Below are 26,028 nucleotides of genomic sequence, written 5' to 3' on the forward strand. Positions count from 1 at the left end.
GACTCTTCAACTCACAGGAGCAATGAATGAGTAGCGGAGCTCTCTCAGAAGAGAGCTTCGATGTGTCGATTCAAAGTCAGTTGGACATATTTTCACAAATAAATATTTATCTGCTTTTCAGCCGCAGAAATAAAAAAAAGAAAACCTGTAAACGTATTTCCTTTTAACATTTTTCTATTGATGGGTTAAAGCAAACATTTATATTAGTGTAAAATGTAATGTCCAAAAGTGTCACTCCGTAAGAAGATAGAGTTTGCATAAAAATATTATTTGCACTATGTACATATGAAAAACTGTCCCCTGATAAAAATTATTTAAAAAAGTCCTTCCTTTTCATTTAACTTTTTTGGAAACATAATTTCCCGAAAATATCCCCTTGAACAATCTAAATTTTACCCATAATAAAATACAGTTATGATTCAGCACGTTAAGTGTATATAGAAGTAATATGAAAAATTTGTGTCATTAAAAAAAAAAAAAAAAAAAAAAAAAAAAAAAAAAAAAAAAAAAAAAAAAAAATTACATGAGTAAGGATACTTTTTTGTGCTTAAATTCTCAATACATTTTAATAATTTTTATTTTGTTACTTTGAGTTGACTAAAAACAATTTCTCTAAATCAACAGTTTCTCCTCGAGCAATCAAACTTAAAATCTGAAGGGTAGCTCTTATCTCTTTTATCCTACCACGCACCATCGTGATGCAACTAACATTGTAAGAGGCTTCAAAACCTGTCCAAACTGAAGTAGATTTAGTGATAGATGGCTCCTGGTACCGAATATCTTTTCGAGCATGATCGCATTGTACAAAGCCCAACTTTACTTTACCTTACTTTATACTTTACTTTTTTTTGTCTGAAACGAAATGATTTTTTTTTCTTTCTAAAAGTGCATGGCAAGATAGCGAGTGTCACGTTGCTTTCCGCATGCCTATATTTTACTGCTACACATCCTCTTGAGAACTACAACCTCTTGAAGATCTTAAAAGTAAAGCGGCGAGGTCTCAATGCCGTTTTTATCGAACAGAATGGTTTAGATACATCACGATCGGCGCAAAAAAAGAGAGAGAAAGAAAAAAAAATTGAAAAAAGAATGTCGAGAGCTTCCATTTTTATACAAAATCAAAACTGCTTTATCTCAAAGATTTCAACGTAAGTAATGCCTTAAATTTATCACTCCTTCTTTAATTCACATTCAATGTAAGGTAGTTACTTTACTGAAAACGGGTGATGATTTCACAAAGTGATGCGATACCACCGAGGGGTCAAAGCATTTTCAATCATCTGAAAATTTCATGTTGGGTTTGGAAAATCCAGTTGTGCGGGACACTTGCAGGTTGCTTCATTGCGTCATCGAATTCATCGCGATTGGAGACTGGAACCTAACGAAAATTTCCCGATATTATACTGAGAAAAAATAGAACCTCAGGTTTTTCGCATAATTTTTCAAGGGGAGCATCCAATATCGTCGGAAGCGCCATCTGGGATGCCGATCTGTAGAGCGACGCCGCGCACCGTTTGTCGCAAGCATTTTCAATGGAAAAAGGTACCACGATTTCTGGCCTATGCATAGAAGCACCTATCTGCATAGACTAACCGCTACCACATGTGTTGTTTCTGCATCGAGTCAAAAATATTGGTTCCGAGTGTGAAGAGATTTTGGAAAAATGTACCACGATTTCTAGCCTATGCATAGAATCAACTATCTGCATAGGCTAACCGCTAGCACATGTGTTGTTTCTGCATTATGTCAAAAATATTGGTTCCGAGTGTGAAGAGATTTTGGAAAAATGTACCACGATTTCTAGCCTATGCATAGAAGCACCTACCTGCATAGACTAACCACCAGTACATGTGTTGTTTCTGCATCGAGTCAAAAATATTGGTTCCGAGTGTAAATTTCGCGGGCGTGAAGAGGTTTTTTTCCTGGCGGCGCTTAGTTTGAGCAAACAGACGGGAGTGGTGGGGGTCCTCAGCTCATTTGCATATCATAATCACGCCGGCGGGAGACAATGGCGGCAGCGGTGGTGGTTGAAAACTCGACAAGTGGCGTGGCGGTTTGTTTACTTTGGCGCGGTGGGCCGGGCCTGGTCATTGAGCCGGGTGGAGTGCCTTCCCGGGAGCTACGTGATCATGAGTTCGAGCTTCTCGTTGACGAAGTTGTCGACCATCTCCTCGAGCCACGTGTCCGTCGTGGCCGAGCTGAGTCGCCGGTCGCTGGAGTAGACGGAGGCCAAAGACAGACTCTGGACGATCCGACGAACGTGGTCGCCGACCTCCTCCTCGCGCACGCTTTCCACGCGCCTCCGCTTTGCGAACATCTTGATAGCCTGTAACATAGTAAACAAAACAGAAACATAAGTCCAAGGAGTCAGTACACGCTTATACAGAAGAAAAACAGCAGTTACACTCTTATACAGAAAAAGAAGGGGGCAGCTTGAGCAGAATGTAGTGTCTCGGTCATTTGCGGTCTGTGAGTCTGAAGGTAGAGCGCGAAATAGGCAGCCGCGTATGTAGTTGAAAACTGTGAGGAACTCGAAAATCGCGGATTATCTAAAACCGTAGATAGTCGACAACCGCGGATAATCGAAAATCACTGATTATCGAGAATCGCGGATAATTATAAACCGCGGATCATCGAAAATCGCGAATAATCGAAAATCGCGGATAATTAAAACCGCGGATAATCGGGAATCGTGGAAATTCGAAAATCAAGAATAATGATTCAAAGTTACGGATGATCGAAAACCGTGGAGAATCGGAAAAGGTGGATTATGGAAAGTCTCAAATGAAACCGAAAATTACAAACCATAAATAATCGCGGATGATCGGAGGCCGCGGAAAATCGGAAGACGCGAAGAATTAAAAGCCACAGAAAATGCTTATCAATTTTTAAAATCTTCCTCATCAATTTCCCCCTATCTTTATTCTCTCCTGAAAAAAATGGATTTTTTCAATGCGTTTACCTCCTGACTTTTTTACTTTAACATGAAAAATCATTTGAGAAATTTTCAAGGATTCATCCCATTGACTTTTCCTCTACAAGATGAGCCATCGCAGGGGATACTGAATAGTTGCTAAGGCATAATTTATGGTAAATTCAAACAAGTAAGGTTGTTGAATACATTATTCTGCACGAAGCGAAAGAGAGGAAAGTGCGGTAAGGGATGTTGCCTATCGCTCCAGTTGAAGGCGCCCACTCGGAGCAGTGCACTTGACGCGTTGCGTCGCGCCCGCCGAGTCGCCGACCGTGTTGCATCCCACCGTGCAGCGCCGCGTATTAAATCTGAAGCTCAACGAATTTCGTCTAAACGGGTCAGTTGCGCTGGTCACGAAATTGTGTTTGGATGCTTGATTCTTGTAGATCAGCTAAAAAGCAGATCTGCCGAGACAGCAACTTTCTACATTTGATATTAACCCCATCGCGGTAGTGACATTCTTGGATTCTTCCAACTTGCTCTCATCCGAGTTTCACTTTGAGTAACCGCAGTGAAAATATGTATTTCCCTGACAAATGAAATCAGGGTGGAAGACACCAAGGGTGACACCACCGTGGTGGATGACGACATTAAGCGAATTTTTCAAGGTGCGATATCTCGGTTAATGTTAAACGTAGAGAGTTACCGTATAGACGGATCTTATTATTTTTAGCTGATCCACGAGATGTAAACATCAAAGCATGATTATATGACCGGCGCAACTGACCCATTGATAGGGCTCAACTTTCCATTCAACATTTATTCCAACTTTATTCGATGAATATTTTTAAATTCAAATCGGAAAATTTGTCAATTCAATAGAGTTGGAGAAAACTTCGGATGGAAAATTGAACCATGTGAATTAGGCTTAAATCATCAATTCCAAAAGCAATCACATAAGTCAACGCATTTCAAATTTTTCTCATAGTTGTCATCAATTTTTGCTCGAAATCGAATATTACCAGTACTAAAGTCTACAGTAGGTTTCTTTTGTTATTATTAAAAATCAATACAAAAGATTTAAAAAAATGAAAGAAACATCGCGGAAGTTTTGGAAATCGAAAGTTCGCAACTTATGATTAGGACGGAAATGTGATTCTTTTCATTATTTATACTTTTTTACCGATTATAAAATTTATGAGGAATAAAATTTGCAGAAAGCTGTTATAAAAAATTGTTTAATGGTATTTCCTCCACTTCTTAAGTTCTGTAGAGGCTTTGGTTTACATGTAACTGTAAAAATTAAGAAAAGGGATTTGTCTTTCTTTATACTAGAATACATATTAGTCACGTGACAGAGGTATCTTTATATTATGACTAAATTTAACTCAATAATCAACGTAGCTCACGATTTATGCGAGTTCTTAGTCAATTTTTCTGAGCCAGCGTTTACTTCATTTTGTTTTTTTAGAAAAAATCCATCATGTAAAATTGATGTAGATATCTATTGCATCATGGATTGATTTTACAAAGATTTTTAAGAGATGTGGAAAAACGTATTGTGAATTGAATAAAAGAGGAAACTGAAGAAAATAAAGGAAATTCACAGACGGCATTTCTACAGTAGGCCAAGCTTTTACTTTCAAAAATGAAAAAAAAAAAAAAATAGATAAACGAAACACTTTTGAGAGGCCGTTCAGAGGCGCAAAGAGGAGAGCAAGAAACAATCTCGGGTTTATAGTTCGCACTAAAGCTTTTTATCTTTGCTTCCCTATTTTTGATTCCGCTGAAGGTATTGAAAACAAAACCAATCGTCCAGAATTCATTCATCCTGTTTTTGTGAAACCATTTTTTGTCATTTTTTTTAAGGCGACGACGGATGGTGACTTAAAAGACCTATTCAACTTTTTTTTATTTTTTATCTATTTAAAGCGGCATTCAACAACCAAATTGAGTGTATGAATCCCAATTAATTTAGAATTGATATTTCCTCTATATACTTTTTAACTTGTGAAAATGCTCAATATTTTACATTTTTCAAAGTTGGAATCTGTCTTATGCTACCCGTAATGCAGCCGAATTACACCTAAGACGCGTGGATTATTAAACAAAATTTGAGATGATTCTTATTTATCGATGTAGTGCTTATTTTCATTTAATTACTCTTCAAAACAATTAGTTAAAAATCTATCAGTTATATAACAATTGAAGGCTCTCATCAATAACTCGCAGGAAAAAAATTGAATAAAATGAGTTTTGTGGTTTGGAGACACCCTCGAAAAGTAACACTGTTTGTACGCTCTAATTATATGTAATTGGTATACACGGAAAAAAGAATGCTGTGATTATTAGATTCCTGGTTACATGTATGATCTCCAAATGAAATCTAGTACTGGTCACTACATTTCCTGAGAATAATATATAACCAGGAATTTAATAACGACTGACATTCCTTTTATTCTGTGTCATGAGAGGTAGGATAAAAAATCGTAGATGTTTACCTAACATTTGAAAAAAGGCTCAAGAAAGTTTAAAGGAAAAAATTAAAAACTCCCGCGCGCCAATTGTTAGATAACGAAGCAATGATTGAGTTTTGTGGTTTGAAAACTTTTTTCAGACTTTAACTTAAAAAGTACTTAAAACTTTAAAGACTTTTAGACTTTAAAAAGTAGGTATCTACTTTTTACATAAATGTTGTTTTTGGATTTTGCAAAGGCAGTACCCATTAAAACTTTTGATTGGGTTTACATGAATTTGAAGAAAAACAACCAAGCGACGAGTTCTCTCATGTTTAAAGACAGAGATTTTTGCAGTTGTCCCTAAACTTGTAGGTACATAATTTCGTTTCTTCATGTCCTTCGGCATTCAGAGTTTACTTGGAATCTTCTTGCTAACACATATTTACGAGAAAGAACCCCCAGAAGACGCTTTGCGCCCTCAAATGGCCGCTTTCCGGGCCATATTTTAAGAATTTTAAACAATCGGGCTCATATGAAGGTTAGCACCCGCCGAAACCCGGCAGAATAAAAAAATCTGGCCTCACAAAACAAAAATTCTCACAAATTTCTAAGTGAACCATCTAGAAGAGAACTGTAGGGAAAGTAGGCTACGAACTTTTTTAATAATCTTTTTTGAACGCTTACGATGACGAAACATTTTAGACAATGGGAACAGCCTCCATAAGCTGAGCTCACCCTTTGAAATTTTCCAATGACTCACTCTCAGTATTGTGCAATGTATTTGCCAATATTTTTCGCGAGGGGAGGAATGGCAAGGGAGGAGCTTTGGCCCTTCAAGCTCAAGTTTCGTTTTTCCCGCCTACTGGGCGGGCTTAAGTTGATGGACCCCTTCAAAGTGTTCGCCTACAACATCCGCGGTCATGACGAAAGACAGTCAGTTGAGGACTCGTATGTCTGAGAAAATCACGCTTTTATGTTTGAAGTTCTAGTCAATGTTCTGCGTCCATTTACATGTCGTCTCAGTTGATTTTTGATAATCAATTTTGGAGCAATTTCTGTGATTGAGGATTCGCCCTTAATAATGACCGAGATGAGACGTTGGTTTACTACTGCAGTATTTATAAACGTTACAATGAGGTTTGAAGCATCGGTAGGATACAGCTAAAGTTCACGAGACTCGTCTACCGGCAAAACTTTTCTCGGATAGAGGTCTGAATAAAACATGAGGTATGACAGAGGTAAACTTAAATACTTATTACATATTGATCGGCGATGAAGAAAGAAGCTGATGTTTTGCGCGCCAATTCCCTAAAAAACTAAAACTGGGATCTCTAAATCAAAAAGAACTAAATGTATTGTGATACCTGGGCTCTGCGGGATGATTATTAAAATTGATAGACAAATCGATAAACAAAAAGGACAAAGGGAAAATGGAGCGATACAATTGGTTGAAAAGGGTGGTTGTTACAGACTAAGAGGAAAATAGTGGACTGACTTAAGGGTCAGTAAGTCGTAAGTCGTTAAGGGTAAGTCGTAGGTTGCCGGCAGTTAGTCTTTTACTTGCATCCTTTGTTAAAAACCAAAGGCAACCACCCGCTTCCACCGATAGGATGATCGTCCCGTTCTCCCTTAATTTTCTTTGTCTAGAGCTTTGTCTATAGATTTCAATAATCAGCCCGCTAAGGCCCACGAGATAACATGCATTACAGGGCCCATGTCAAAATGAAGTTATTTCCGTTTGATTCCATCTCAACTTGAAACCAATATCCGAATGGTTCACTTTCCAAAAGCTCACATTTTAAGAACTTTACAAGATTAACCACCGAAGTTTTCTTAATATTGAGAATCTTAAAAGAAAAATGAAAATCAACAAAGTAATTTCATTGTACTGAATACCGGCCCGCATAATACCTGTGCGTTATCGAATAATTCTTGATAAAATAATTCTTAATTATAAAGATTTTCCATACGAGATCGACGTGTGTAGATGATTCTCTTGTTATTATTTAATTACTCCCAAATGATCGGTCTTCTAGGGAAGATGACGTCGCAAAAAGCTATAACGATGAAATTATGTTAATAAGTTTTTTAGTCATATGACTAAACTTTAGTCCTACTTCCGAAAGAAGCCACTTTCTTTTAGATGCGCAATTTTGGAGAATATTTTAGTTTTTATGAGGTAAACTGACTGTATGCCCGTGCACCTGTTGAGTGCTAATTAGCTTTTGATTCGAATAAAATCACTGGAAGCAGTAGTACCACAAGACACACACCCCCCCCCCCCCCAACATGAATGGCTGCAAAGCAAGAGCTGTCTTTTCTCCTCAGTTATTGAGGGTACTTTAAAGACAAATCGAAGGAGACTGATATGCTACACATCACCAGTCCACTAATGATGATATGCGCTTTTAGATGTAAACACAATTGATTAATCTCAACAATGAAACCTTCTAATTTGTTTATTCTCTTATAAATTATACGTTGTTTTTTGAGAGAGAAACATACACTTTTGCGCTTTTACCGGGGATTAGAATTTTCAGGGCGTGTCGTTTCAAATTGGAGAATTTTCAAATCAAATTGTATGAATGACAGCTTTTGCTCACAAACTTTGGTGTTGAGATAATTAGAGATTATATTGTTCTCGGTTTTTAGGAAACATGAAGTTAACATGGAAACTTGACGTTAAAAAAGTTCAAGCTAGTTTTTGAACGCAGTATGAAAGCTGAAAGTTAGGTATTTATAAATGGAATAATGTTGCGAATCTTACCTTAACACATTGTTTAGCAGAGCAGATGAGCTTGCAAAACGGCGATTGTTTCTTCTGAGTAACTTTCATGTTTCCTCCTTTGAGCGAGCGAAGAAGCAGCTATAGAATAGGTCCAAAAGCGCAAATGGTTTCACGAATCGTAAGCACAGATACTGTCACACATTAATTCCTCAAAGTCGACCGTTCAGGCGAGCTTTCAGAGAGCAACTGGCGAGCTGAACGAGGCGCGAGAACTTTCAAGCCGACGGAGAGATAAAGCTCGCTCAAGTGTCGGATAAGTGAGTAAAAGTTTTATCAGGTCGGGTGCTCTTGAAACCGGTCCGGTGGAAGGAGGCTATGAACGAAAGGCCCTCTTCGAGAAAAAGATAAACAAAAAAGAAATCGCTACACACGCGTGATCCAGAACTCGGCCGCGGGGGTGACGAACAGAGTGGCGCGATCGTGGGACTCGGTCGATGAATGAACCGCGAGAGTGAATCGAGGTCGAAATACTACGAGCACGCCCAGCGGAGCTCTGAATGAAAGCGGCTCGACCAATCAGCGCCGAGCATCGGGCCCGAAACCTACCCCCCGGATGAGTAATTGAGGAGCGGAGAGTTTACTCTCGGCGAGTCAATTCCCACGAATTGGCACTCGAAGGGACAAGCTGGTAGCCGGGGATTATTCCTCCAGGATCCTAATCCGCGGAGGGTGGGCGAGGGTGTAGGGGTGCAGGGGTGGGTTGCATGGGGGTGGCGCGAGGCCCCGCATGTGGGAACCGCGGCTCGGCACGCGTTCTCACACTGTCGCACGTGCCCCTTGGCTCGCCGAATGAAATATTCTTATATTTCGGCATTAACCCAAAACTGCTTCAAACAAATTTATTTTTGTACAAATACACTATCCACGCGGCTATTTGAATACAAGACGAGCTCCGCTAATTCAATTTATTCCGCTGCGCGCTCGTTTCTAACCATTTCGTTAATACGTTTCCCATCTAGTACCACCCCCTCCCCTCTCTCCTCCTCTGTGACCCTCGTCGTGGATAAATTAATTAGCTGGCTTTATTTTAATTTTTGTATCTTTCGCCGGCTCACCCTCTGCTTTTCAATCACATCGTCTGTTAATCCCTGGTTAAAAACCGATATCAGATCTCTGACTGATGCTCTGGCTTACTTTTCGGATCATGAGAGGAACTGGATATCAAGCGACTCGTGTATTTTGCAGCGAAAATCATGCTCAATAATGCGAAGAGCGTTTCGATACTTCAGGAGTATCTTTTGTAATATCATCAAGGAAGGTTTGCATTGTACAAAATTAAGACTTTATTGTTGAAATATAATATTCGTGATTAATAAATTATTATTATGATGATATGAATAGGAGAAGATTGAGGGTACTTTTTGAAAATTTTACTTCAATGATGGGTGTTTTTAGGTAAAAATTTGATCAAGTATGTCGCAAAAATATTTATTCAATTTTTAGGTATTTGGTAAAATAAGTTGAGTTCCAATGTTAAAGTTTAACGTCTCCTTGCTGATATTCTTTGATGGAATTCTTCAATTTTATTCAGTTCTATAGCAGCATCCGTTTCGACAGGAAAATAAGGTTGGATAAGAAATTCAAAGGCCATGATAACACACATTTAAAAAGAAAGAGATCGAAAATGAAAAGAGTCCGTAGATTTTCGTTCAAGAGTTTGAAGGCCACCAAAATCACTGATTTCTACATCAATAACTAAATTAGTTAGTAGTAAGTGCAAAAGTAGGTACAATAATTATGCGAAAAAACTTCCTCCTTGCGAACGAACGCTTTGACAAAACCTTTTATTCTCAGTTAGCTGCTTGTCTCTGAGAAGGCGGTCTACTATGAAGAACGTGAGAAAATAATTTGTTTCAGATTCATGTTAATAATGGTTATAAATATTATTTCATATGATTAATACACGTAAGAAAAATGTAACTGAGGATAGTAAAGTGAGGCCTCAAATTAATGTTCATGGCATTAAGTCATATTTAACTTTAAAGGACGGTTTAGTGTGCGATGAGTTTTCTGCCTTTCCAGGATCAATTTTTCCTCAGGCGTATTATAATGGTATATTCAATTTGGAGAGTTTTTGATGTAAAAAAAATAATATATAAATTACAAAATTATATCGTACGATAGTTCAACGACTTCAGATTACGAGTTTATCTTTGTGAATGTCCTGAAGTCTAGACTGATAAAGTGATTTTAAGACGAATTACGTAACCGGAGCGAATTTTTCTTTTTGATTTTTATTGAAAACCCGTAAAAAGAGTGTCAAAACACGTGAATTTTGATTGCGGAGATGGGCATGCAGAGCCTTAATGGTTCTTTGGATTACTTCGTGATGCATGTGCGTCAAAAGAATCACACATCATACTTACGTGTATTGTGTAATAGCACTCAGGGTGATTGACTTATGGCTTTTACGCACTCAATCAATCATACTTTTTGCACACTCTTTGACTTTGGAAAGGGGTTAAGGCCGGCTCTTAAAAGTATTCTCCAAAATCGGCGCTCCACTCGATCCAAATATAGATCATACTTTTGCAGGAAAACTGCAAAAACAGAGTATCCTTCAATTCCCCTAACGTCATTTGTTTACGACAAAATCAAAATTACGCCCAAACTCTGTACGTATTACGTAGGTTTGCTATATGTGCCACAGTTGTGAGCATATTGACAAGGATGAGTCGTTTCTGTTTTCAACAGAAGTATTTGATTTTTTCTTCTTCCGTGTTTATAAAAAATGAATAAATATACAATTATAAAAACACAAATTTTCCTTTATTTGTACGTATCTCCTTCTTCAAGTAGGAACATGGTGCTGAAATCAAACCTATGATGGTAGCACGATCTTTAACATCGTGTGCAAAGAAATGAAATGCTGAATTTGATTTCAAGAGGAGAGGAACGAGAGGGTGTTCATAGTAGAAAATGTCACAGTCCAGAGGTCCAGTAAGTGGACCATAACAAAATATAGAATCTCAGCTTTTATAACAAAGGTGTGCGAGGTAGTTGCACAGTTTCGAGTATATAATTTGTTTTTTTCAAGCATCAATGACAAGCCAATATTATTCATTAGAGGAAGAACCTCTGCTCCATGGCGTTTAATACCTGGTGTAAATTTTTCCCATGAGAGGCATGCAATATTGTGTATCAACATTGCTACGCATTCGATATTATTTATGCTCGGAATGAATTTTCTTCACTGCCAAAGGACTGGAACAATATAAGGTGGGCCTCTCAACGACAATAGCTGAACACAACTAATTGTGCATTACGGATGCCGCGATTGCATATACACAGAGATGAAGGCGCACAGTCTGCTGGTCAGCGTCGCGACGTGTGGCGGACGCGTTCCCGAATTGCCAGGATGACGTTTCGCCGACGGAAAATGGGATATACAATCAGATAGAAAATTAGGTGTTGGGCAATCAGCCAAAATGCGCATTATAGTGGAAAATCAAATCGTTCAGCAGAATGAAGTTTTCAGTCATAATATGCATAATTGATGAAATTAATTATGCGCGTTTAAACTGAGTTGTTTCGAAGTAAAGTGTAATGCTGTGTTCGGCATGTATAATTTAATAGCATTTTCCCCCGAAATTATTCCCATTTTTCGTCCTCAAGACCTGCATTGTTAGTAAATATTCAATTTAATTAATTTTCGGGTATTCTTCATGCTAAATAATGCAGAATAACCCTTCGTGGTTGTTGTAAAGTGACATCATTTTTTCCATCGCACATCATAACACCTAATTAAGACTGTTTGGACAGCATTTGCAATAAAGAACCACATACCATGGCGAAGCGACTCAGATATTACAATTTTTCCTATTCTCGTATCCTCCTCTAAAAATTAAACAACTCCTACTTCCTTATAAACAGTTTTCCCTGCACTTTCCATTTATTGATCCAATATAAGTCAATTTATCGTAAACGTAGAAATTGCACAATATTAGCAACATATTGCGACGTCAGTGGTTCCCAGTCGCAGAATACAGTCATCTCAATAAAACGAGTCTCTTACACCTATACTGTAATTTTATTCAATGTAAAGGGAGTCTTGAGGATCATCATTATTTTATACTAAAATTGTCATTGAATTGATAGTACCAGGGAGTAGTGCATTGTTCTTCCCGTTGTATTCAGTATTTGTTGTTTGAAAGAAATATTTAGGTATGGAATATTTCGTACAAGAATTTTGATGTCCGTGAAGTTAGCACCCCGACTTTTAAAATTTCAAATTTTCTCTTTTGCTCATCACTGCTCACCATTTGCTCACCTCGAAAATCGCTTTCATTTTTTTTGCTCAGGCATGTACCCCCCAAAAATCGAACTTGAACTTTCAGAGAGGTCATTGACCCTTGCACCCCCACTTTGTCCGATTGAGCTGAAATTCGTGTCAAACGACGCAGGATCATTTGCTCACCTTTGCTCAGGCCTTAGTTTTCGTTCCTGACCTCCCCCTTCCCCCTCAAAATGAAAGGCGGCATTTTGGGGGACATCAAAGGCAGCACCCCCACTTTGTCCGATTGCGCTGAAATTGGTGTCAAACGACGCAGGATCATTTGCTCACCTTTGCTCAGGCCTTAGTTTTCGTTGCTCACCCCTCCATCCCCCCCAAAATGAAAGGCGGCATTTTGGGGGACATCAAAGGCAGCACCCCCACTTTGTCCGATTGAGCTGAAATTGGTGTCAAACGACGCAGGATCATTTGCTCACCTTTGCTCAGGCCTTCGTTCCCGTTGCCCGAATCCTACCTCCTCCCGAAAACGAATGGCGGTTAAACATAGTCGGGGCGCTACCTTTGATGTGCGCCAAAATGCCGCCATTCGATTCGGAGGGGAAGTGGGGGGTGAGCAACGAAAACTAAGGCCTGAGCAAAGGTGAGCAAATGATCCTGCGTCGTTTGACACCAATTTCAGCTCAATCGGACAAAGTGGGGGTGCTGCCTTTGATGTCCCCCAAAATGCCGCCTTTCATTTTGAGGGGGATGGAGGGGTGAGCAACGAAAACTAAGGCCTGAGCAAAGGTGAGCAAATGATCCTGCGTCGTTTGACACCAATTTCAGCTCAATCGGACAAAGTGGGGGTGCTGCCTTTGATGTCCCCCAAAATGCCGCCTTTCATTTTGAGGGGGAAGGGGGAGGCCAGGAACGAAAACTAAGGCCTGAGCAAAGGTGAGCAAATGATCCTGCGTCGTTTGACACCAATTTCAGCTCAATCGGACAAAGTGGGGGTGCTGCCTTTGATGTCCTCCAAAATGCCGCCTTTCATTTTGGGGGGGATGGAGGGGTGAGCAACGAAAACTAAGGGCTGAGCAAAGGTGAGCAAATGATTCTGCGTCGTTTGAGACCATTTTCAGGTCAAACGGACAAAGTGGGGGTGCTAGGGTCAATGACCTCTCTGAAAGTTCAAGTTCGATTTTTGGGGGGTACATGCCTGAGCAAAAAAAATGAAAGCGATTTTCGAGGTGAGCAAATGATGAGCAATGATGAGCAAAAGAGAAATTTTGAAATTTTAAAAGTCGGGGTGCTAACTTCACAGACATGAATTTTGGAAAAATAAAATACATGAAATCAAATGCTGCAAGACTATCATTCATAGCTGCTATTCAATAGAAGCTGTCATAATTATTAATACCAGATCTTTTTGAAAAGTTATAAGTGTTAAGTCCTCCTCTTTTTTTTATCATGAGGGAATTAGTAATAATTATTCTTTAAATTTGGGGAAAATCCTGAAGGGCAAATCATAATGGACACGCTTAAATTGTTATTTACTTTATTTGTTAAAAATAAGAACTTTTCCTTCAAACCCGTATATTTGTCGAATTATCACATTCCCTGTGGTATATTTTAATTGAGAAGCATAAGGAGATTAAATACGGACTCAAATGCTGTTGGATTGATTCATCATGGCTACTTACCCCATTCGCGGGTCGGAAATTTTTCTACATTCTCCATCACGAGCATTTTTCAGTTTTTTTCAAAAACAGTTGTGTAAAAAAGTTGTTGTTTCACAAGGAAGAAAGTTCCTCTCTTACTTGGTGTTTACCGATCACTCAGAATCCCTATGGAATATTTTATATGCAAAGCTGTAGCAGATAAAGCATGGGCTCAAAAGTTATTGGACTTATTCATTGAGGCCATTCATAGGACGGAAATTTTTCTGCATTCTCCACCTCGGGAATTTTTCAGTTTTTTCAAAAACAGTTGTGTAAATAAGTTGTAGTCTTACACGGAAGAAAGTTCCACTTACCTGCGTGTTTACCGATCGCTCCAGAATCCCTATGGAATATTTTATACGCAAAGCTGTAGAAGATAAAGCACGGGCTCAAAAGTTGTTGGACTAATTCGTTAAGGCTTGTAATCCCATTCATAGGACGGAAATTTTTCTGCATTTTCCATGGCGGGAATTTTTCAGTTTTGTCAAAAGCCACTGTGCACAGATAAGTAATCCAGGCACGAGCCGCTTTTTATTTAATCCTCTTGTTTGCGTGTGGCTCATCTTTGAGGTCTTTTCCGCACGATAAAGCGCAGATCAATGAAGCCATCAGTCATGACGCCGCCAAGATGACTCACTTGTCAGTGCTTGTCAACGTATTCTATGTCCCGTCATCAAAAGGAACTTATCGCCTCTACTTGCATTACAACGGAAGCGAAACCATATGAAGTATTAAGCACACAATACTTCCAGGTCTTCATCTCATTTTTGTAAACACCCTAACAAATAAAAATGAAGCATTCTACGTGGCCAAGGGCATTTGCATTACTTTGAAAGTTGCCGAACTCGCTTGCGATGTTTCAGCTTTTCGTTTGACATTTTGATTTTTGTTAACTGTATTAGCCGATTTGTTTTTTGAAAATGCATTAAAATCTCAGACTTTTTTAAAATATCACTAAATAAATAACTTATTGGTTTTTAATTGATATTTTATCGAAAATAATATAGATGTAACTTGGTTTCATTCTCTCGAGCTCGGTCCATATTAAGGCGTCTTCCTGACGAAAGAACGTAACTCTATTCTGAGGTTGCCAAAATGACTCAAACAATTAATTTACCTTACTAAGATGTACCTGTGCAATTTTCATACAAGATTTGTCTAATTTTTGCATGCAATTTGGGGGATAATCAGTGAGGTGTTCAAATAGAATTCCTGAGATTCTTTTGGTTAATGTGCAAGTTGCGAGGGGTTTCGCAACATAGAAATTGAGTCGCGTTCTTCCGTGATGAAACGACGATATGATATGGTATTCTTATGCCTCTATATTTGGGCAATGCGGTTCTCGATGGAGATAAAATGCAATTCCAGGGGTGAATAAATGCCCAAAAAATTAGTGACTGCAGAAAAATTAACCCTGATTCATTTCAAGGATCAAGTTGCATCATTTTGATAGCTCTTATGCCCTCTTAAATGCTCCGAACATATACATTAGATCTCTCAAGGCTCAAAAAACTTCACGAAGCGACGCTGAAATTATATCCGATGATATGGGATATGATCAATGTTACTTGTAGATCTGCAAATCTTGACCTTATTCCAGTTTGTTCGCGGAACATTGAAATTGACTTATGTTTGACAACACGACGCGTTCTAGTTTATCTCTCGGCACCTGACACTGTTATTTCGGAGTGGCCGATGACAGAGAGTATATTAAGATCACACGCAGGGTGATGATTTTTGCGTCGAAACACCGCTGTCACAAAGAAAAAAGAAAAAAGCAACATCGAATATCTATCTATGCCGCATGGTGATTAGAAGTGCGACACCGCTTAAATCTATGAACGAGAAAAATGCTCAAGTGGTGAATAAACTCGAGAAACCACTTATCAAATATATAACGGCGTATGTACTAGGTGTCTACATACACAGTAGGTAAATTATGTAATTCACCTCTCGATCAAATCCATGGCTTAAGGTAACGCCATCAGACTGGCGTCACATAAATATTTACGTGGAGATAAAGGTGTTTCGCAGTCAATCTCTCCTTCTCATTCTTTTTCTTCTCACTCTCTCTCTTTTTAATTCATCTTGAAAGTGACGTAACAATTCAATTGAAATAATTGTCTAAATTAATATAAAAGGAGAAACACAGAAAATGGTGAAAAAAAGAAAAAAAAATTGAGCACCATGTCGAAGTTTACCTAATTTGAAATCGTCGTTACATTGTGCAAGATATTGAAATTGGCCTGAGAGGCTTCAGAGGATCCTTCAGCTAAAATGACACTGATACGGTATGCCTTATCTGAGGTACCGAGTTAATGTTTTATGTTTTCTTTTTCTTTTTCTACTTTGTGAGCAAAATTTGTGCGTAAAAAAGTTCTACAAGAACCTCTATTCTAACTATTTTTAGATGGTGAACTCATCACAACGGCACTTGACACTTTAATTCGTATAAAAATTATAGAAACAAAGGATGAGAACCAGATTGAATTTACGCAAGCGAAGCTGTTTCATAAGAAAATGAGTAAATCAAACGCAAGAATTTTTGATATATCGTAAGGAAGTTTTAAAATAGCTTCAAAACTTGCTGGCTACTTGAAAAAACGAGAAAGCAAAAATCTCATCTCTGAAAGAAATTTCGGGGTGTGTTCGTGCGATAGTATGTCGCATCTGAAGTATCTGTTAAAATAAGAATGAGTCTCCTCATGTAAATTGACGGATGGAGTCTGCTCAATGCCACAGCACCAGGGCCGGATTTTCCTACTTGCCGCCCATGGGCCGCCTATATTTTGCCGCCCCTTCTCATTAGTTTTGAAACATCAATAAAAACCAACAAGTGAACATGCCAGCGGGGGAGGGGTGCAAAAGACGCGTTTACTCGTGTTGAACACATTTTTTGGGAAAGCCCTGTTAACACTATACTAGCAAAAGGTCACGGAACTTTGCGCGAAAGTCAAGTTCCGTAATCCTATCTCTAATGGACAAGGCCTTCCATTCATAAGAAATGAACGAAAAAATTATGAAAGAACAAACACAAAATTTGATTTAATGATTTTAACTTTCGCCGCCGCGCCGCGCCGACCGCACCGTGTTTGGCGCAATACGTGAAGTATTCACGCAGTCTTGAAGGCGCTATGCGTTTCACGCTGACTGCACTGTGTTTGGCCCAATGCGTGAAGTATTCGTGCAGTCTTGTAGGCGCTATGCGTTTCACGCTGACCACAATAACCGCACTGTGTTTGATGCAATGCGTGAAGTATTCGTGTAGTCTTGTAGGCGCTAATATGTGTTACATGCCGACTGCCGCGCTGAGGGCTTCTCTATTTCATCTCAAGTCCTCGTCATTATTTCTCCCTAAGTCGCGCCGTTCCAGGCCAAATTGTGTGTTTGGTTTCTCTCTTAACTCGACTAATTAAAGGTGCTGTCTCTTGTATCACTGAAAGACGACAAAATTAGAAATTACTACCTATACTCTCAGGAAATGAGAGATTTTGTAGCCTTTTCTCGTTTGTAATTTTTTTTTCTAAATCGAATTTTTTTTAAAACCTACATTTAAAAAAATTGCAAAATTTGCCGCCCCCTAGATTTGCCGCCTTGGGCCGCGGCCCATGTGGCCGCCCTTAATCCGTCCCTGACAGCCACTGTTTCTGACTACGGTTGATTTTTGAAATCACAAGCAAAACGCCAGTTTTCCTGAAAAGTTATTTATATTCATCGAGCTCAAATAATGAAAAATTAACTTGTTGATCCATTTTAGTTCAACAATAAGGGCGTAGGTCCAGTGATAGTGCAAAAAAAAATGATCCTGATGAATCCTTTAAACCTTATTTTTCTTTTTTCTTTTAAAGATTGTTGATTCCTAGTGATAAATATATTCAGGCACGAATCAAAATCTACAAAACAGACTTGTTTGACATCTAGGCTGGATGGTGAAAGGAAATCGTCCTTGTTAAGAAATTAATCTATCACATCAATATATAAAACATGCAGGCATGATGTTATGCAAATTCAATCTATACTGGATCAATTAAACTGTGTCATTATTGTTTGAGTCAAGTATCGAAATAAGTCCAAAAATTGAAGCTACTATGGGTTGCAATCTCACCAGGTTGCGAAAAAATTTAATTGACGCACTCAATAGATCAATTTTACGAAAATTGCAACGATTTTCTTGAATATTCAATCCTCTCATCCCTGGTAAAAATTGGCAGTAGAATCTGTGTTCCAAAATACCATAGACCTAAAGCCGGCTGTAAGATTTCCAATAGCTTCTGTAGCCGTCTGCACAATTTCTTATATCCTTTTATAGCCGATGGCGATTAAGCAACAGCCAGACGATAAAGTTTATACTAAACGTTACTAATTACGGATACCAGGACTTAGTTAGTTTTTGGACTACCGCTCTCTTTTTGTGCCTTAGTATCTTGATTTATTTTGCGAGGAAAGCTCCGTACTTTTGAAGGATGCCTGTCATTCTTAATATGTTGGAGCGCCTTCAATTTCTTATGATACTGTGCAATACCTCTGGTGTGAAATAGTTGCCTCAGACGCCGTGGCACGCTGCGGCGCGGCGGGCGGGCAGAGAGTGCGAAACGCCCATTGGCGCCTACAAACCTAAAAGGGATACTTCACGCATTGCGCAAGGTTTGTAGGCGCCAGTGCGTCGCCGCTCCGCTTTGTGTTAGGCTCTAATATTTAATATCGCGGAGTCTTTTTCGACTCATGATTTTCAAATTTTAGCACACTCTGTATGGACTATTCTCATTTTAATTGATGAAAAAAAAAAAATATGTTTTAAAGGAAAATATAATGTGTGTTTTGCAAATATTAAGGTGTTTCCGTATCAAACTTAATGATTTCCAAAGCACACGAATTTCTACACAATTTCTCATAGCCTTTCATAGCCAATGGCGATAAAGTGTAAAGATTGGCGGTAGGAACTAAAGCCTGACTGTATACTTTTTTATAGCTTCGTATAGCCCGGCTATATGATTTGCTCCGCTTTCTACAGCCAGCGATATGATTTTCAATAGCCTTCTTTAGTCGGCTATGAGAACTCCTATGGTATTTTGAAACGCAGCTCCTATCGCCAATTTTTCTCAGGGATGTATGTTTCTCACTTAAAATAATTACAATTACGTGCTTGCCATGCACTCATGTCGGTGACATTCACTACTTTTCCAGTGTGGGTACATGAACGGAATTAAGAGATGGGAGTAGCTCTCATTATTGATCCCTTCCTAATAATGAGAGAGATTTTACTGAACAATCGCAAGCGCTTTACTGTCCTCCCAACTCTGAAATCCCATTTCATGTGATTTTTTGGTAGAAAATTTTCAAAGACTCTTAAGACGGCTCCACTTTTTGATACTTTTCCCCGACCCCATTTTAGGATTAGGAAAATCTCCTTAAACTCCCCTTTTGGAGATTTGGTAAAATATCCATATAATGAATTGTGCCAGGACTACTCACCCACAGTCTTTCCGCCTGAGGGACAATTCACCCACATGTTTTCACCCAATACTTGTTAACCCACGGATATTCACTCACAACTCTTTCAACGTGTTTCCATGTGTCATCTTACAAGAACAACATGTGTCTACCTACAAGAGTTTTCATCAAATTGCAAGTCGCACAAGTAAGAATTGAGCACCGCTCTCGTGGTCATGCCTGCATAACTGAAAACTGGAGTTCGAAATCAAGTTTGCCTTCAACTTGATGGATGCAATTTGCCACTCAGGAGTTAATATAGTTGTAGCACGCATCTTGGTTTGGCATGTTGTTGCGACGAGTGACTTACGTTGTTATCTTTGTGTTTTCCGTAACCACCGAAGCGAAAAGTCCAATAGCTTTTACTCGGACTTTTACCCCACCGAAAAACATTTTGATGTTGACATTTAGAAAAGTCACAAAAGTTAGAATTGAGCATTGCTCTCGCGGACACGTCTGAATAACTAGAAATTGGAGCTAGAAATCAAGTTCTCCTGTGCATGAGAGTATAAATGCTGTGGGTGAAAAAGTCTGGTTGAATTAGGTATACCGAGGACTGCATGCTGTGGGTCATGAGTCTATGAGCAGGAGTCCCAGAATCTAATGCGTGTGTGTATAATATCTACATAGTGAATAAGCACCTGTATTTTTCAAAAATGTCTTTAATCATCTTCATGTATCAATCTCCCCAATTTTAAAATTTGCCACGTGCATTTGCAAGTTTCATGCACTCTATCTAAAGGACTTTCTTTCTCTCTAGAGGTTTCCCGTCCATCACTTGCCTATCTCATTTTTTCATCAAAAAGTCAATGGATAATTCTGGTTCTCGGATAAGCTGGCTTACAATGTGGGTGGATTATATTGCTGCCAAAATAGCACTGTGCAAACAATTTTATTGACAGGTCTCTGAATTGTCTCTCTGTTAAGGATGATTTTAGATAAGTAATGACAACTTAAGCACTAAAAAAATGTGCAGGCAAGTTGTTGAGATGGTATCGGGTTCGACTCCCTCAAATGTGACTTGTTTTGCACGTGCACCGGTGATTGCAAGATCTGAGCTAAATTTCACTTTATCCAGGAGCTCCTGATATTGTCATTCATATAGTTTATTTTAGACTTGTCAACAATATAGTGCGAGTACTTTTTGTTTTTAGTCTGATATTTTTGATTAATTGAACCCTGTTTGGTGAGCGTAGCAAACACAGAAACTAGTCTGATGCTTACTGTGAGATTTAAAAAAAAATGATGGATAAATTAGTACATCTTTCAATTTATAAGAACGTGATTTGAATTAGCACCTGCTTGAGTGACTCAAGAGAAGATTTGATACCTTTTTCTTGATATTTCTACTGTTTCTTGCTTTAATGATAACATCTCATAGAATTTGAATTGTAAAGTAGCATGATATTTTTGTTGAACTGTGCTTCCTAACCAGACATCATGCGCATAGATTTCACACTTCAGGAATAAAAAATGTCCACATTAGTGTGGACTTTCTCTGAATGTGGACATGAAGAGCTTCTATAAATTATGAGTCTATTTTATGATGAGGAAGTATTTACCATACCTAGAAACACTAGGCGACACTTTACTGAGAAACGCTGAGCTAAACTACACTATGTATAGGTACCGAGCCACGCTGTTAATTTTGTAAATTGCTATATTATTAGAGTGTCAATTCAGCGCACAATGTTGAAGGATGTTGCGTACCTGGCACATTAGAAAAGTAAAGAGGTAACTTAAGGTCTCATTGATCGATATTTAGTAGTAATAAAAAAACATACGTTAAAATTATCCCGGGTTTGAAAGCTGGGCAATCACAAGAAATAGACTTTAGGAGTTACGGCCCATGAATATTAAATTACTGAACTGCTCCAGTTTCTGAACCCGCAAATATGGAATTTTCTGTTATGATGCTTTCGAAGCTGGAGGGTTCCTTCAGAGCATCATTTTCACTGAAAAACATTTCTCACGATGTTTGAATTTTACTACCGGCTAAAGGAATCATTGCTGCTAATGATTGTACATGACGTCATTCAACTTACTTTCTTCGAAAGGATGCTACGGATCGTTTGATATCGTTTTTCGTTGATGGGCATCAGCAGAAGAAGATGCTTTCAAAGCCTCTTCACAAGTGGAATTGAAGTATATGTGGAATGTGGATTAATCTGTGAAGTCAATTTTTTTCAGCGCAGTACTAAATAGGACGAATGATGACGAACTTTGAACCAATCGAATGCTTTTTGAGGCTCCATTATCAGCAGAAAAAACTGCAGGTTTTTTGACGCAGAGGTTGGATCTAATTTTACAATGTAAATAGTTCTAGACGGACAGACACAAGAGTTTAATCTGAATCATTAGAAAATTTAAGAGTATGATGAGAAGTTTCACGTGAATTGTAAGTCGGGCGACCGCAGTATTGTAAAATTTAACACAAAATTTGTTCCTTATGGCTCGTGGCTCAATTTAAGCGCCGGGTGCAAAAACGGCATTTCTTGATTGCAGTGTCGCAGGATCTCCGTTAAAATTTCATTCACTATAGTTAAAGCAAATGTATGGAATTCGTTAACATTTTAAACAAATGTTCCTCATGATTTTACAGCGCTGAAAGCTAAAAATTTCAGAAAATTCGCCCAATAATTTTCTCTCTAAAATATGAATCAGCAGTGTAGATTCTGAAAAACCGCAACCAAGGAATGCCCTTTTTGCACCTAACGCCTAAATTTCAAAGTGAAAGTGCAATATTGGGAAACTGCCTAAAATTCAATGTGAGGATACACGATTCAAACCCGACCACTGGTCAAATTACCGACGGCTTGTAATGTTACATAGTCTTGTTAAAAGAAGAATATACGAATGAAAGTTCAGAAAATAAGCAGCTTTCACGGAAAATTCTGACAGCTGTGTAAGCACGTTTTTGCTTGCTTTCATACTTGAAGGGTCGTTTAAAGGTTAACGCCTCCTACGTTACTTTAGATACCTAATCTCGTGACTAACCGGATTAAATATTCAAATGAGTTGTCTGATGATATGATTCCTATGCAAACATACAAAATTGTCAAATAGATTTATGAATGAGGACATAAATGAGTCGTATAATGACTGATTTAGGCTGTAAAATTAGTGTTGACTCCCGAATAAGAGTTCGAATTCTCCTCGCACATTTTGCTTGCATTACTCTTAAAACTTAAGTCAGTATTCTCAAAATATAAATTATAATCTAAATTTTACTTCCGAATGTTGCAATTTTATAACCTGGTTACAGTATTCAGCCTATTCTCCTTGTGTCCGCTTAAGTGGTTTGTAGTTTTATTTGGACTCGTGTAAGAGGCACTTGTTCTTGCATCGACGGCACAACAGTAAAACAATCACACATCTCGATTGGGTCATTTTTCCACTTGGATGTTTTAATTTGAAACACGACTTCCTATTTTTTTTTTAAAGAAAGGAATAAGCAAATATTATTTTTACGACGTGAAAAAAATTACCCGAAACTTAAAGAGCTCCAAAAATTTGATACGTATGCAGCAAATTTTAAGTGAAAACGAGCAAAATCATGCCAGCATTTTGAGTGTAATTTCCGAAGAAAATACACTATTTTTTAATTTTCGCTTTGTTCAAACGAAACATTCAAATTCACGAGCCATTAAAGAAGCAAAACAAATTGTCCGCATTCCATTTCTGAATAATTGATCGCTGAATGAGAAAAGATGAAATAAACGAAGGGTGTAGGAAAAGACAATAGAAATCAACCTCAGGAGCATGGCGAGAGAGAAAAATAGTGGGGAAAGGGTTATAAATTGACCCTTTTTTTAACAGTAATTATATCAGGATGCATCTTACTTGACAGATTGAATGAACAGAAGAACCTACATCGAACCGGAAAATTTGGGATCAAAGTAAAGGCCGAACTTAAATCGAAGGGTACGACGTGAAAGAATTGTATGGATTTTTTTTGCGGTATTAATTATTAAAAGTGAATCTCGTCTTAGGATTTACTTCACCACTTAAGCTCTATTTTCTGCCTGAAATTTTGACTTTGCATTTGATTTGTGTCTGAAACTTCGATACAGTTTTTAAACTTTAAACGACGTTTTCTCCGTATGACAAGAATTCCATTTAACTGTACCATCCACGAAATCTCATATCTCGTCTTGGGGCAAGAAGCAAAGGAGGCTTACAATTGATGTGAGAATGTCATAGAATGGACGGTTTAAATATCGACGGATACAGTAGAAAAAGCGTATCTCCTATTGCCACATTTCACATCTCTGCTCATGTTTTATTTCTTAAAATAAAAGTACCCAACTGTTTTTCATCAAATAACTGTCAACTTTTTGCACATATTCGAAAATATTTCCACAAAATTTCAAAATGATATTTTGGTTGGTTTTCTTTTAGTATTAAAAAAGGATGAGAGTTTCTTAAATGTCGTGACAGAGATACAATATACACGTTTCTCGACTTTGGTCCACGACATTCAATTCGCAAAAAATATCCATAAGTATACGACTTATGATTTTTTCCCCCCAAATTTTGCAGGTGTTTTATGGCCTCCCAAGTCAGTTCTAAGAATTTAATACATTTCATAAAATTATATGCATCTACTATATCTGGACGGCGTACTTATGAAATTACTCATATTAAAAATAGATGTTTAATGTAGTAGAGGTTTTAACCTTTTTGATAAAATATGTATTATTAACAAAGTTGATTGACAGAATAATTAATAGTTCAATTGGACTTTCTCTCTGCAGCAAAGTAGGTATGAATGCCAGCTTCACCACACGATTCGTTAAATTTTAGACGAATCACTCGCTGTTTTATTTACGCCTTGTAATTTGTCAATTTTTTAAACAAAAAGTTCTTTATCCTTGTTCAAGGTTGCAAGCACTCGATGACAATTCTGATTATCAAGAACCAAGTAATCAGCCGCTGATCACGTGTTCATCATGATCTTCCGATCATTTCACCGATACATTGTTTCATATTGATGACTTCATTAGACTCTCAGCAAGATCCTTCAACTGCCTCATGTCAAACTCTCGCTTCTCATAAAGTTGCATACTTCACCAAGAGGTCCGCAAGTTTCGTCGACCTAATAAAACACCAACTTGTCTCTAGCAGCAGGAATCTAACCGGCGACTTTTATGCGATGAGAGGTTTTTGAAAAAACCAAAGATTAATAAATGTTCGTCTTTAATTGATACATTCAAGTTTTTGAGGGAGTATTGTCTTGTTATTTTTAACTCATGTCTGCTTCCTCTTATTCTCTTTTTTTTAAATATCTCGGAGTTCCGAAGACACTGGAGATGAAGATGACAAGGGAGTGGCAGTTTTAAAGCCGTCTTTTTCTTCGACTGGTGTCTGAACCGCAATATTGAATCACAATTCTAAACTCACGATCTAAGGATTCCAGTTCTTAAAAATTTCACATAAGAAACTGCAAAAAATCGAAACCTCTGAGAAATTCTGATTGCAAAAGTTGCTTTAATATACTAGCATCAGTCCCAAAAGCTTTTTCAGGTGGCTTGTGGTCCCTAGGGATAGGTCCCCTTTGTTTTTATATCTTTTATACCTCGCTCTCTTACCACAGTTTTGTTACATGATAGTACGAAGTTAAAAACACCAACCAGTTTGTTAGCGTCAATAGACCAAAAATACATTTAAGCTTACTTTTGTCAGCAAGTTCGTCTATCTATAGTTCTTCCTCCTTGTCGAGAAGTTTGTCCTTGTGCTTGTTCTTGATCCAGCCAAAGAGCTGAATCAGAAACACTGTTCGTAAAATTATGTTTTTGTAGGTCAAGAAGAATCATTTTACTGACACTATATGGCCAAATCAAAGCTTTCCCCGAAAATGTATTAGCCCTAGATTTATAGGGCCAAAAATAAAAAAGGAGCTTCAAATTTTCTCAGAAAATTAATTGATATTTTTTACAGCTTTTACGAAGAGAAATGTATGCTATTTATTAGATTGAATGTGGGAGGAATTAGGTTCTCCACAAACTTTGAGCCCTCAATAATCATTTTTTTTAAAGAATTTTCCTGCTCCAAAAATATTTGCTTAAGATTATGGTGTTTGTTGATTGCCTCGGTTCGAACATGTTACACACGCGTGCATATTTCTGCAAAAGCTCTGGAACTTTCCTTGTTCAACATACTCACCGTGAATGAGATTTTCCTTTTATTAGTGAAAAGCTTGGACATGAGTTGCGACACGGCATACCTCAAATTTTTAGTGGTAATTGAAGTTTGCGCCATGTAACACCAGGGGTCATAAATGGACATCACGTGGACCTCTCCTGAATTGAATTGTGATACGAAAACTTGGATGAAGGGGAAGGGGGAATGAACTTAACAGCCTAAAAAAGTCTTAATCCAGCCGGCTCTCCGAAGGACAGTTGCAAGTACACTTGCGAAAACCCGGACGTGACTTTTAACATGCA

At 38.1% G+C, this 26,028-nt stretch overlaps 1 long non-coding RNA gene across 1 annotated transcript; it reads left to right on the top strand.

Annotated features, from left to right (window-relative positions):
* Nucleotides 1–22,670: 22,670 nt before the first annotated feature.
* Nucleotides 22,671–24,811, top strand: LOC140224719 (uncharacterized). The gene is made up of 2 exons (XR_011899973.1): nt 22,671–22,773; nt 24,466–24,811. It is a non-coding gene; the product is annotated as an uncharacterized lncRNA (long non-coding RNA).
* The last annotated feature ends 1,217 nt before the right edge of the window (nt 24,812–26,028 follow it).

This window comes from Bemisia tabaci, chromosome 5 (assembly GCF_918797505.1).
Source record: "Bemisia tabaci chromosome 5, PGI_BMITA_v3".
NCBI classification, from domain to species: Eukaryota; Metazoa; Arthropoda; class Insecta; order Hemiptera; family Aleyrodidae; genus Bemisia; species Bemisia tabaci.